At 46.1% G+C, this 12,788-nt stretch overlaps 1 long non-coding RNA gene across 2 annotated transcripts in view; it reads left to right on the forward strand.

Moving 5' to 3' along the window:
* The window catches only part of LOC133766442 (uncharacterized), a 28,239-nt gene extending 15,662 nt beyond the window's left edge, over positions 1 to 12,577 (forward strand). Inside the window, exons 3-4 of one of the 2 annotated variants that reach the window (XR_009866712.1) lie at positions 7,140 to 7,231; positions 10,815 to 12,577. This is a non-coding gene — a long non-coding RNA (uncharacterized LOC133766442). Of the gene's footprint in view, positions 1 to 7,139; positions 7,232 to 8,613; positions 8,764 to 10,814 lie in introns of those variants that run through there. The other variant, XR_009866711.1, reaches the window with a different exon arrangement.
* The last annotated feature ends 211 nt before the right edge of the window (positions 12,578 to 12,788 follow it).

The raw sequence follows: 12,788 nt of genomic DNA on the forward strand, positions 1-12,788 counted from the left end.
CCACACAGGTGCAGGGGCCCAAGGACTTGGGCCATCTTCTACTGCTTTCCCAGGCCAGAGCACGGTTCTGGATTGGAAGTGGAGCAGCTGGATCTCGAACTGGCACCCATATGGGATGCTGGTGCTGCAGGCCAGGGCTTTAACCTGCTGTGCCACAGTGCCAACCCCAATAGTACTTTTAAATGTCAATTGTAAAATATATATTGCACTTCCATATGAATTTTGGATGAGCTTATCAATTTATCAAAAAAGTTTAGTTGAGATTCTGAAGGAGCTTGCACTGAGTCTATAGATCAATTTGGGGTATTGCCAAGTTGCCAATATTAAGTCTTCTGACCCAAGACGTGGCTGTTAGCCCATTCGTTTACATCTCCTTTAAAAGAAACCCCCAGGAAATGCTACCATCCTTGTTACTCTCGGCCCCCTTTGAGTCCCCGAGGAGTAGAACCAGGAGAAGGATGGGAAGTGGTCAGGCATCAGTCAGCTCTGAGCTGCACTGTGGGAGGAATGACATGAACTTGTGAGCTTGGACTAAGCATTAATCACTGAAAGGCACCAGGGTACAGGGTAGAGTCTGACATGAGGTTACCAAGGGCCGGGCTAAGAAGATTTGACATAGGATGGTTGAAGGCAGAATTGCAAAAAAAGAGGTGAGCATTTCTCATGTTTACAACTCAGTGAGTTAAGACTCCAGTAAACCTGTTTTCACAGAGCTGGATAAGAGGAAAGCTTTGCTTTTAGGGAATCAGTCATCTCGCTTGCACCCAACTTTGCCAAGGCTGCCACCAATCCCTAAAGTATTTCTCTGCTAGCTAGAAACAAAACAAAACCTTCTCTCCTTAAGCCCCTTTACTTCTACCTTTCAAAAAAATTCCTGTAAGAAATTACCAGTCTACCACACGCACCACACAACTGGCATCCCTTTGCATATGGTGGACACTGCACAATTAAACACAACAGCTGTTCTTAGGGGAGCGATTTCGTCAAGTTCTAAGGCACGTTGTTCTGGCATAAGCTTCTAGATCTTTTTGTCTTGTTCTTTTAATCATTCATGTAGAGTTTTCTTCTGAGCAGGATTATAAACTCTAATTTTTTTTTAAATTTTTTTTTTTTTTTTTTTAGACAGGCAGAGTGGACAGTGAGAGAGAGAGTCAGAGAGAAAGGTCTTCCTTTTGCCGTTGGTTCACCCTCCAATGGCCGCCGCAGCTGGCGCATCTCGCTGATCCGATGGCAGGAGCCAGGTGCTTCTCCTGGTCTCCCATGGGGTGCAGGGCCCAAGTACTTGGGCCATCCTCCACTGCACTCCTGGGGCCATAGCAGAGAGCTGGCCTGGAAGAGGGGCAACCGGGACAGAATCCGGAGCCCCGACCGGGACTAGAACCCGGTGTGCCGGCGCCGCAAGGCGGAGGATTAGCCTGTTGAGCCACGGTGCCGGCCCATAAACTCTGTAATAGTGAGGTGGTACAGGGCACTTAGTAGATAGCTTTTCTGTAGGTTTAGATTAGACAGAACCGAATAAAAATCTTTGTTGAAAACGACGATGAACTGTGTTTCTGAGTATCCTTCAGATGTCTTATCCATCACCTGATTTTACTGCCCTCCCCCTCCGCCACATGCACTTACTGAGAACGGCTTTTATACAAAGACAGAATATGATTTGCAAGGAGCTTGTGCTGGGACGAGAAATAAGCGATGTGTGATGAGCACTTTGTTAGTCTTTTTTCAAAAAGGTGCTGCCTCAAGGAGGCCGCCATTGTGCTATTTGCAAAAGGAAATTAAACAGGTGTTTGTTATTATAAATATCTATGTTGGGGCTGTTGGCTTCTTTCAGAGATAGTAAATCACTCATTTATTACATTAATGTTAATACAACACATGACTTAACAGACAGGAAATAGAAAAAGGCTGAATTAACACAAACTGTCAGAACACAGCAGCTGGCTTCAGATAATTATTGAGAACTCCGAGGAAAGTTCCAAACCATCTAACCCTGGAGATAATGATCCCGGGCTTTAGTTCTGACACACGTACTTTCCTTAAGCCCTGCTCTAATCCCTGCCCAGAAATGCTTTCATGACAGTCTGTTATTGAAGTTGGTTTTTCAACTTCTGCAAAAATAATCTTTGATTGCATTTTTTCCTGCAATTCTTTATGATTTCCAAAAAAAAAAGAAAGAAAGAAAGAAAGAAAACCAAATGACTGCATGTTGTTCCTGAAAGATTTTGCTGTCCTGTTGTTTCTTCTCCCAGCCACCCCACCAGGATGCCTGATGGGAAATCCTCTCTGATTTTGCTCATTAGCTCCACAGTCTCCCTGAGTTTTCATGAGCAGTCTCTCTTCGACCACCTGCTATTTTTCTTGCACCCACAGGAACTTGCACGGACTTAAGATATTGCTAACAACTTTCTGCCTCCTGCCCGGGTTCTGTAGTGTTCTCCATGAATTCTACCTGTGCATCCTGTCACCTTTCAACTCAGCAACTCTTGTAGCTTCTCTAACCTTATGTGGGTGTGGTGCATCAGTTAGAGAATGATAATGACCTGTGTGGGTTAGGGAGCTTGGCAGAGTGTTGACTATTCTGGACACTCCATATAAACGCCATTTGTGTCTGGCTTCTTTCACTTAGCATTTATCTATACTGTATTATATATCTGTACTTGATTCCTTTTTCATGGCCAAATAATATTCCATCGTGCAGCCATGCCACCTTTGATTTTTCCATTGTGACTTACTCAGTGGTTGTCTTGGTCATTTCTGTTTTTGGCTATCATGCATAATGCTACCAAGAACGTTTATGTACAAGTTTTTGGGTGGACATAGGCTTCCAGTTCTGAATACATACCTAGACGTGGAATTGCTCTGTGTTGCACATTCTGAAGAACAAAACAAAATTTGCTGAAACAGGCCCAGCATTCTGGGGGGCAGAGTTTGTGAAGCATTGACACTGATTCTCTTTTACAGATTTGATAAAATTCATCATTTAAGTTATACAGCCCTGGGCCCGTGAGGAAAGTTGTAAAATTCTCATTCCATCTCTTTATGTGTTACGGATCAAATCAGATTCTTAATATCATCTTGAGTTAGTTTTTCTTTCCAGTAATTTGTCCATCTCACTTGAGTTATCAGATTTCTGGTCATCCAGTTGTTCATAATATTCTGTCAGTCTCTTATTTCAGAAAGGTTGGCAGTGAGGATCCCCTCTTTCATTTTTTGCTATTAATAATTTGAGTCTTCTAGCTTTTTCTCTTGGACAGCCTAGCTAGGATGGATCAATATTGATATTTTCAAAGAACTAGCTTTTGCTTTCTCTAATAAGTCTCTATTGTTTTTCCATTCCATATTTCATTTATTTTTTAAATGTTTATTTTGTTGTATTTTGAAAGTCAGAGTTACACAGAGAGGTGGAGAGAGAGAGAGAGAGAGAGTCTTCCCTCCGCTGGTTCACTCCCCAATTGACTGCAACGGCTGGAGCTGTGCCAGGCCAAATCCAGGAGCCAGGAGTTTCTACCGGGTCTTCCATGTGGGTGCAGGGGCCCAAGGACTTGGGCCATCTTCTACTGCTTTCCCAGGCCATAGCAGAGAGCTGGATCGGAAGTAGAACAGCTGGGTCTCGAATCGGCACCCGTATGGGACGCTGGCTCTGCAAGCAGCAGCTTTACCTGCTACACCACCGCACTGGCCCCTCCATATTTCATTTCTTTTCATGCAAATATTTAAAATGTCCTTCCTTCTGTGTGTTTTTTATTTGGGTTACTCTTATTTTTCCGTTTTCTTTTAAAAAATGTTTTTAATGTATTTATTTGAAAGGCTGAGAGAGAGCGAGAGAAACCTCCTATCTGCTGTTTTACTACCCAGATACCTGCAACAGCTGGGGCTGGAACTTGTCCTGGGTCTCCCATGTGGGTAGCAGGGAACTAAGTCCTTGAGCCATCACCTGCTGCCTCGCAGGGTGCACATTAGCAGGAAGCTGATCTGAGACTGGACCTGGGCACTCTGGGTATCACTCTGGTGTCCCAAGTGTGTTTTAAGCATTGCACCAAGTCCCCTGTCCCCATGTCTGATTCCTTCAGGTGGAAAGTTAGGTTACTGATAAGAGAAGCTCCTTTTTAAATGTCAACGTTTACAGCTAAGAATTTTAATCTGAGCATTAGTTTCATCCCACAGTTTTTTTTTTTTTTTCTGTCTCATGTTTTGTTTCATTCATGTTGAGTTATTTTCTAATCTCCCTTGTGATTTTTTTCTCTTGTCCATTGCTAAACTTCTACACATTTGATAATTTGCCAGGTTGTCTTCTATTACTGATTTCTACTTTCTTTTCTTTTAAAAGATATATTTATTTATTTATTTGAAAGGCAGAGTTACACAGAGGCAGAGAGAGACACAGAGACAGAAAGAGAGGGAGAGTCTTCCGTCTGCTGATTCAATCCCCAAATGACTGCAATGGCTGTAGCTGGGGCTATCCGAAGCCCAGAGCTTCTTCCGGGTCTCCCGTGCAGGTACAGGGGCCCAAGGACTTGACTCATCTTCTGCTTCTTTCCCAGGCCATAGCAGAGAGTTGGACCAGAAATGGAGTTGCCAGGACTTGAACCAGTGCCCACATGGGTTGCTGGCACTGCAGGCAGCGGCTTTACCCGCTACGCCACAGCACCGGCCCCCTTATTACTACTTTCGTTGCACGATTGTCAAGAGAATATGTCTTGCATGCTTTAAATTCCTTGTCAGTTAGTCGCAATGGTCATTAGATGTTCATTAGGTCTCTTTGGTTAAGAATGCTACTCAGGTCTTCTATTTCCTTATGGCTCTTCTATCTACGTGCCCTAGCCTCTACTGAAAGTAGACTTCTGAAGTCTGCAACCATTATTATGAATATTCTTTTTTTTAAATTGTTTATTTATTGAAAATCAGAGTTACAGAGAGAGAGAAAGAGAGAGATCCTCCAATGGCCTTTTCACTTCCAGAGGGCCACAGTGAACTGAGCTGGACCAGGCTGAAGTTAGGAGCCAAAAGCTTCCTCTGGGTCTCTGATGTGGGTGCAAGGACCCGAGCACTTGGGCCACCTTCCGCTGATTTCCCAGACACATTAGCAGGGAGCTGGATTGGAAGTAGAGCAAACAGGACTCAACCTGGCACCCATGTGGGATGCCGGCATTGCAGGTGGCAGCTTTACCTGCTGTGCCACAATGCTGGCCCCCATTTAATGCTTTGCAAAATTTCTGTGTATGAACCATACTTTGCTGGAGGCAGCAATTTTTTTTGCTGAATATTGGACATTTTAAATAGTGTAACGTTGCTACTTTCGAACAGCAGTTTCTTCTGTTTCTCCCCAGAGTTTGCTCTAGTTCTTGACGTCCACTGCAGATGTTCTTGCTGCTATAAGTGCTTCTTGACTTTTTAAACATCTGGTTCTGTAAAGTGCCTCCTTTGTCATGTGTGTCCACTAAAGCACCTGCTTGGCTAGCTCGGTGGTAAGTTAATAATTACGCAGTGATTTTTGTATATTCCTGGACCAAATAAGCCTCCCAGCCTTTTCTGAGGGACGTCGTTTGTGTGTGTTGGGGCAGGCACGTCACACGTTGGCCTTGGCCCTTACTTTCTGCTTGCACAGAACCTTATGCTCAGATATGAAACTCACACTGTGCTGTGTGAGCATGTAGAATTCTGCATTCCCAGAAACACGTAGGAGCATTTTTTGTTTTTTTGTTTTTTTTCTTTTTTGACAGGTAGAGTTACAGACAGCGAGATAGAGACAGAGAGAAAGGTCTCCCTTCTGTTGGTTCACTCCCCAAATGGCTGCTACAGCTGGAACTGCGCCAAACTGAAGCCAGAAGTCAGGTGCTTCCTCCTGGTCTCCCATGTGGGTGCAGAGCCCAAGCACTTGGGCCATCCTCTACTACCCTCCCGGGCCACAGCAGAGAGCTGGACTGGAAGAGGAGCAACTGGGACTAGAACCTGGTGCCCATAAGGAATGCCGGCGCCACAGGTGGAGGATTAACCAAGTGAGCCACGGCGCCAGCCCCCACATGGAGGAGCTTTATAAACTTCAGATGGGCGTCTAATTCTCCAGTTTTTCCTATGTTGTTGTTGTTGTTGTTGTTGTTTTGGCCAGCCTCTTGTTAGTCCCAAATGAGCCAACAATCCAGACAGCGTTGACTGATTCTGACAAACACCCGTGGGCGAGACTGCATGCGCACAGTGACCTCTGAGTTAAGTGAGTTAAAGACAAACCCTGATGGGCCTGTGCCATGGCTCAATAGGCTAATCCTCCGCCTGCGGCACCGGCACACCGGGTTCTAGCCCTGGTTGGGGAGGGAGCTGCCGACAGGTCACGGAACAAGAAGGGGCGGCTCCAGTTCTGTTCTGTCCTCTCTGGTGGCTGCTGGGTTCCTGGTTTCTATGGCTGCTGTGTATGCAAGGTTGTTGGTTTTCAGGACTGTCATGGAGATAGGCAAAGGAAAAGAGGATTAGGGCATGTTCAAATACCACAAATTTTACTTATTCTCACCATTATTTGTTTCCCTAGCATGAACACTCTTTAGACCACTCTAAACCTTTTGCTTGCCTCTTGGTTTTGAGAGTTCCTGCCTGTGTTTCGTTGTGGGGGAGCTCATCACTTTCCAGAGGTGATCACGCCACCATTCCTAGAGCCAGACTGTACAGTGCGTTCTCCATACTGAGGTTTCAGCCTGAAGATCTCACTTTGAGGCAGGTCAGGCTCTCTTAAACCCAGCGCAGACGAACGTGGGGAGGTGGCAGACTTCATTTTCTGCCTCAGGACAAGGAGGCAGGAGCCATAAAAGGTCCCACCTTGGCTCCTAGCTGGTGACATCGTATGAATAATGCTGTCCACTTACCCTTCTTCTTCCAGAAAAATGGGAATGGCTTTGTTGACCTCACAGGCTACTTCCTGGGAGGGTGAAGTTAACTCCCTGTAGGAGAGAGCCCCGGTGTAATCCACTTGACTCAGAGGAGACACTAAAAAAAATACACATGGAATAAAGCAATGGCGGGCACAGCTGGCTCCTGATTAGCACCATAGCTAAGGTCATGGACTCTGGGCCTCGGATCAGGGAACAGACCGTTCGCTGACACCCACGAGCTTTGTGACTTTGGAATAATTCGTTCTCTTTCATTTTGCTCAGATCTCGACAGTGCTGTGGTCTCCTTTCACCTCCTTCCACTTCACTGGTTTCTGTTAGGTGCCCCAGGGAGAGAAAGTCAGTTTTGCACCTAGGTAAGTGTCCAGTGAATTGACAACATTCATTCAGCAGGTACGTTGGCAAGAGTCAGCCTGGTGTTGGCCTTCACCTTAGGGAAACATATGACTCCCCCACCCCAAATTACGTGGAATCTCGTGGGAAAGACAAAATGCAGCTACGATAAGCATACATTGTTTAATGTTGTTCAGGCTAATTTTTTACGTAGGTCAATAAAGCGTACAACTGCACTGAGCAGGAGCCCCGAGGAAGGCAAGATCCTGAGGTCTCGGATGGGTAAGGGGAGGCCTCCTGGTGGAGCTAGGTTTCAGCTTGGCCCTGGAAGGTAGATAGAGCAGGCTCCCCGGGCAAAGGAAAGGGAGGATGTGACAACGACAGGGGTACAGCCTTCAATCAGAATAAGAGTAGAACAGGCCACCACTATGTCAACCACCACTCACGTATTAAACTTGTGTAATCTCTACACCAGCCTATGAATTCTGAACTATTATTATTCCTGTTTAAGACACAGACTCAGAAAGTATCACACTGCGGATGACAGATGGCACAAGAATCCTAAATCCTGCAATCTAGCTCCATCCAGATCCCGAGGGGATATGGCTAAAGTAACTGGATTAGACAGGAGAGGGATTTGTACACTAAGTAGTCCAACGTGGTGATTAATCGCATGTGGCAACTTCCCTGGGTTAAGGGATGCTCTGTAGTTGGTAAAGCATTATTTGAGGGTATGTTTGTGTGTGTGTGTGTGTGTATACGGGGAAGCAGGGTGTTTCCAGAAAAGATTAACATTCCAATCAGTAAACAGGGCACAGAAAATCAGTCCTTTGCCTTTTTGGGTGGCCATTGAGGGCCCAGCTGGAACAAAAAGGCAGAGAAAGGGCAAATTCTCTCCCTTTGCTGGAGCTGGGACACCTGTCTTCTGCCCCTGGACATCAGCGCTCCGGGTTCTGCTCCTGGAGCTTGCATCAGCACACCCCTCCCCTCCCCAGCATGCACCACAGTCTTCCTGGGACTCCAGCTTGCAGGTGGCAGGCTGTGTCCCTTCTCAGCCCCCATAATCACAAGAGACCATTCCCATAATAGATGCCCTCTCATTTATCTATCTATCTATCTATATATATATATATATATATATATATATGTCCTGTTGTTTCTGGTTTTCTGGAAAGAAGAATACATCCAAATCTCCTAGACTGGGCTCATTGGTCAAAGAAACAATGCTTTAACGGCAGAATTCCAGGCATCCCCAAAGGAAGGTGTGTGAGAATTTTCTCCTTTGTCCTTTCCCGCCTTTGACAACAAGCCAGTTGATGGGTTACAGCTGCTGTACCTCTAGCGGTGGTCCTGCAATACTCAAAAGGAAGGGCTCTGTGAAACCAACACAGATTTCTCTTCTCAGAACTGAACTGGGAGAAAGCACCCGTACTGATGCGTGTCAAGACAATGGAGACAAATGACCTGGTATGACTCGGGCTCCACACACAACATTCTTTGGGGACCCGTAGAAAATACAAGTTGGATTACCTGAGTTCCAAGGCCCTCCCCACCACAGCAGTATCTTTTTCCTTTTTGTTTAAGATGTATTTATTTTTTTGAGAGGCAGAGTTACAGACAGAGAGAGGTTTTCCATCCACTGATTCACTCTCCAAATGGCTGCAATGGTCAGAGCTGCACCAATCTGAAGCCAGGAGCCAGGAGCTTCTTCTGGGTCTCCCATGTGGGTACAGGGGCCCAAGCACTTGGGTCATTGTCTACTACTTTTCCAGGCCATTAGCAGAGAGCTGGATCAGAAGAGGGGCACTTGGGACACAAACCAGTGCCACAAGGGGTGCCAGCGCCACAGGCAGAAGCTTAGCCTACCACGCCACAGCCTCAGTCCCCACAACATTATCTTAATCCTTCACCTCAAAGAGAAATTAAGAACCCAAGGGACAAATGGCACCTGCTTTAGAACGAGAGCTACAAGGAGCAGGCTGATCCCAGGCAGCAGTATTCTCTGTTTTCTTGCTCCTATCCTCTCTTAGCAACATGGAAAATAATACTCCTGAAACCTTTTGCTTTCATGTTATGTCCAAGTCCAGTCCACTCCAAAGGTCGATATTCACTAAAACAAAGCTAAGTTAGAACTTTGAACATGACTCAGCGGAAGAATAATACCCTTTCTACAAAAGTTGCCTGCTGACAACTGAGCAACTTGAACCAAGCAGAGACGCTTTGCTAGAGTCCTTTAAAAACCACTTGTATTTATTTACAAGGCAGAGCAATAGGAAAGAGCTCTGTCCACTGGTTCACTTCCCAAATGCCTGCAATGACTGGAGCTGGCAGGTGGAAGCCGAAAAATGGGAACTCTGTCCAAGTCTCCCATGTGGGTGGCAGGGACCCAACTGTTTGAGCCATCACCTGCTGCGTCTTTGGGGATACGTTAGCAGGAAGCTGGAAGTGGGAGTGGAGCTGGGACGGCAACCCAAGGCACTTTCACCTGGGACATGGGCCTTCCGCCAGCGAGGCCAAATGCTGATCCCTGCTACAGTCATTTCAAAGCTGCGTATGGAAACATGAGAGAAAACAAACCTACCCGGGAAGTAGCCCTAGTGACATAACCGCAAGGGGAATACTTGGCTCTGTTTGCTTCCTAAGGAAACATACCCGACCCAACACAGGTCTGTGTGTCTCACTGCAGAGCAATCACTCCACGGAGAACGCCTGCTCAGAGCAGTCTGTGGATGCTTTTAGTGGAATTCTCTTCAGTGTCCTTGGAGGAGTTTAACCTTAAACCTTTGAAGATGGGTTTGATTTCCGAAACCAACCACAAATTAGAACAGAGCGGCGCACGCTGTATCAGGAGGATAATCAAGATGAATAATGAATCATCAAGATGAATGCGTGTGGAATTCTGAGTGTAGCTTCCCTGACTTTGTTTGGCTTTGCTCTGTATGTTTTCTAATGCGGGGATGGTGGAGAAAAGCCACACCGCCCAGCTTTGCGAGTGATAGGTTGCCATGTACTGGTGATGCTGTTGCTAGCCGTTGTGCTCCGGCAGGCATAGATGGCCAGTTCTAGGAGCAAGAAGGCCTAACCAGAAAGGGTGCAGGGGCCCTCTCTACAGAGGATGAATGGGAGCAGTGAAGCAGCCCGGGGCCAGCACCAAAGGGAAGTTGTTACCCTCCAGGCGTGAAAGGGCAAGGAGGGGAAGGGCCCTTCAGAACGCACAGGCAATCCCAGGCAGGACAGCGGCTGACCCACTAAAGAAGTGACTCTGGAAAGCATTAACACAGCCCCTGCCACAGCAATGTTCAGTTTCTGTTCCATAGGACTCCTGTCTCCTAGCCTTGACCCCTACCCCGCCAGGTGAACCCAGGCAGAGGCCAAGGGCAAGGCTACCGAGTGATGCTATGCACAGAGGTCAGCTTCCAGGGCAGAACTTGGGAATGGGGAGGCCCTGGAAGACAGCGTTCACAGACACACACACACACAGACACACCCACCCACACACAGTGGAGTGCATGGTTCCTCTCTGGTCCAAACAGGCAGGGAGGGAGCAGATCTACTCCCCAGGGGAGTGAATAAGCGTGTCTATCCGTTGCTCTCATTTCTCTCCAGGTGTGTGTTCCTCAGTCTCTGGGCTGCATTCTTTCAAGTTAATGTCTAAAAATAAATCAAGTTATTCCTGTCTGAGGAAAAGATGGGCTTTTCAAAAAAAAAAAAAAGTGCTGTAGGGACAAACAGAAAGCTATCTGCAGAAGGATGGAGAGAACGCAATCCTCACACTGAAATCAGCTGCAGTGGACCAGAGAGCCCAGCGGGAAGCATGAAACCAGAGAAGTGTCACGTCGGTGACTGACTGTTTCACCTGCTTCCGAGAAGGCAAAGAACTGGGAACGACTGGTGCCACTTGACTCCCTAACAACAAAGGAACAAAACAGCGTAAGCAGACAGGTAGTGACTACGAAAGAACGTGGGCAGGTTATCTCACACGTGAGGGCAAGTACACAGCCAGCTGTCACAATTGGAGAACCCCCAAACTGGAGAGAAACACAGACAAGAGACGCGAACAGAGAGCCACGTGAGGACGGAGAAAAAAAGAAGTGTGGAAGTCGCCAGTTCTACACATGACACGATGCTCAGTTTCCCCGACAGGGAGAGAAGTGGAAATCGCAGTTCTCCTCCAAGCCAAGAGTTTGATGAGCTTCTCTGGTAGACAGTGCAAGTGCATACGGGACAAACCCCTTGGAGAGGCACTTGGCAAAAGTGTAACAGGAGTACGTCTGCATGAACCAGCAGTGTCACTTCTAGGAACTGCGGGACAAACCCCTTGGAAAGGCACTTAGCAAAAGTGTAACAGGAGTACGTCTGCATGAACCAGCAGTGTCACTTCTAGGAACTGCCCTGAGAGAGCTCCTCCACAGATGACAATGTTTGCACGAGGTTATGCAACATGACTGTAGTAGCAAAAGATGAGAAACCATCTAAGTACCCACCAGCAGGGCAGGTAGTCCACAAAAGGTAACACAGACACGAACTGGAGACCAGGCAATCATAAAGAGACAGAGGCAAATCTAAGTGGACTGAAATGATCTCCAGAATATGTTTTCAGATGTAAGGAACTAGTACACTAGTACATAGAATGTATAATATTTGGGTTTAGCACCACCAACAAAAACAAAGGGTAAGAATATATTTAGGTATTTGCTTATATTTGCAAAGAGTAGAAATAAAAATAGTTACCTATAGAGTTAGAATGAAATGGAGAGAGTTGGAAGTGACAGTTTTGGGAGTTTGGCTACCTTTAACACACTTTTTAACTTTGGGACCACATAAATGTTTTACATCTCCAAAAACATTAAAATAAAAAAAGACCAAAAATAAAATCCTAAAATGGAAAACAAATTGGGACAAATGAGCCTAACTTTATTTCAAATGTGGCAACAACAGCTACACAGAGAACAGAATTATTTTCAGTGTTCTCATTATGCACCCCTAGTGGGATATGATCTAAGGATAAATGAATAGAAAGAAATGTTAAACTTCACTCAGTACCGTATTGTCCGTATAGTGTTACATGGACAGGAAACTGAGATGCGATTCCAACTCGGGAGCAATCAATGTTATCAGATGGGGTGTAGCCTAGTATTAGGGCTCCCGAGTCCCACATCAGACCATCTGGGTTCAATTACAGACTGTGGCTCCAGTCTCCAGCTTCCTGCTCACATGGACCTTGGGAGGCAGCAATGACGGCTGTGACTGTGTTCCTGCCACTCTCGTGGAAGATCCACACTGAGTTCTCGGCTTCCACCTTCAGCCATGGACCAGCTGTGGCCACTGCAGCCATTTGAATCAGCTCGCTGTGTGTGTGTGTGTGTGTATCTGCCTCTCAAACAAATACAAATTTTATAAACCAAGATGTTTTTGGTGTAAGAAGAGATACAAAAACAAATATTACCTTTCTCTCTGTCTCTCTCTCTCTCTCACTGTCTAACTCTGCCTGTCAAAAAAAAAATATTAAAGCAAAGATGTCAAAAAGATTAAATTTGAGTTGAGAAGATTCACATGAAGCCATCTATTTTTCAAACCTCT

Source organism: Lepus europaeus, chromosome 9 (genome assembly GCF_033115175.1).
Source record: "Lepus europaeus isolate LE1 chromosome 9, mLepTim1.pri, whole genome shotgun sequence".
NCBI classification, from domain to species: Eukaryota; Metazoa; Chordata; class Mammalia; order Lagomorpha; family Leporidae; genus Lepus; species Lepus europaeus.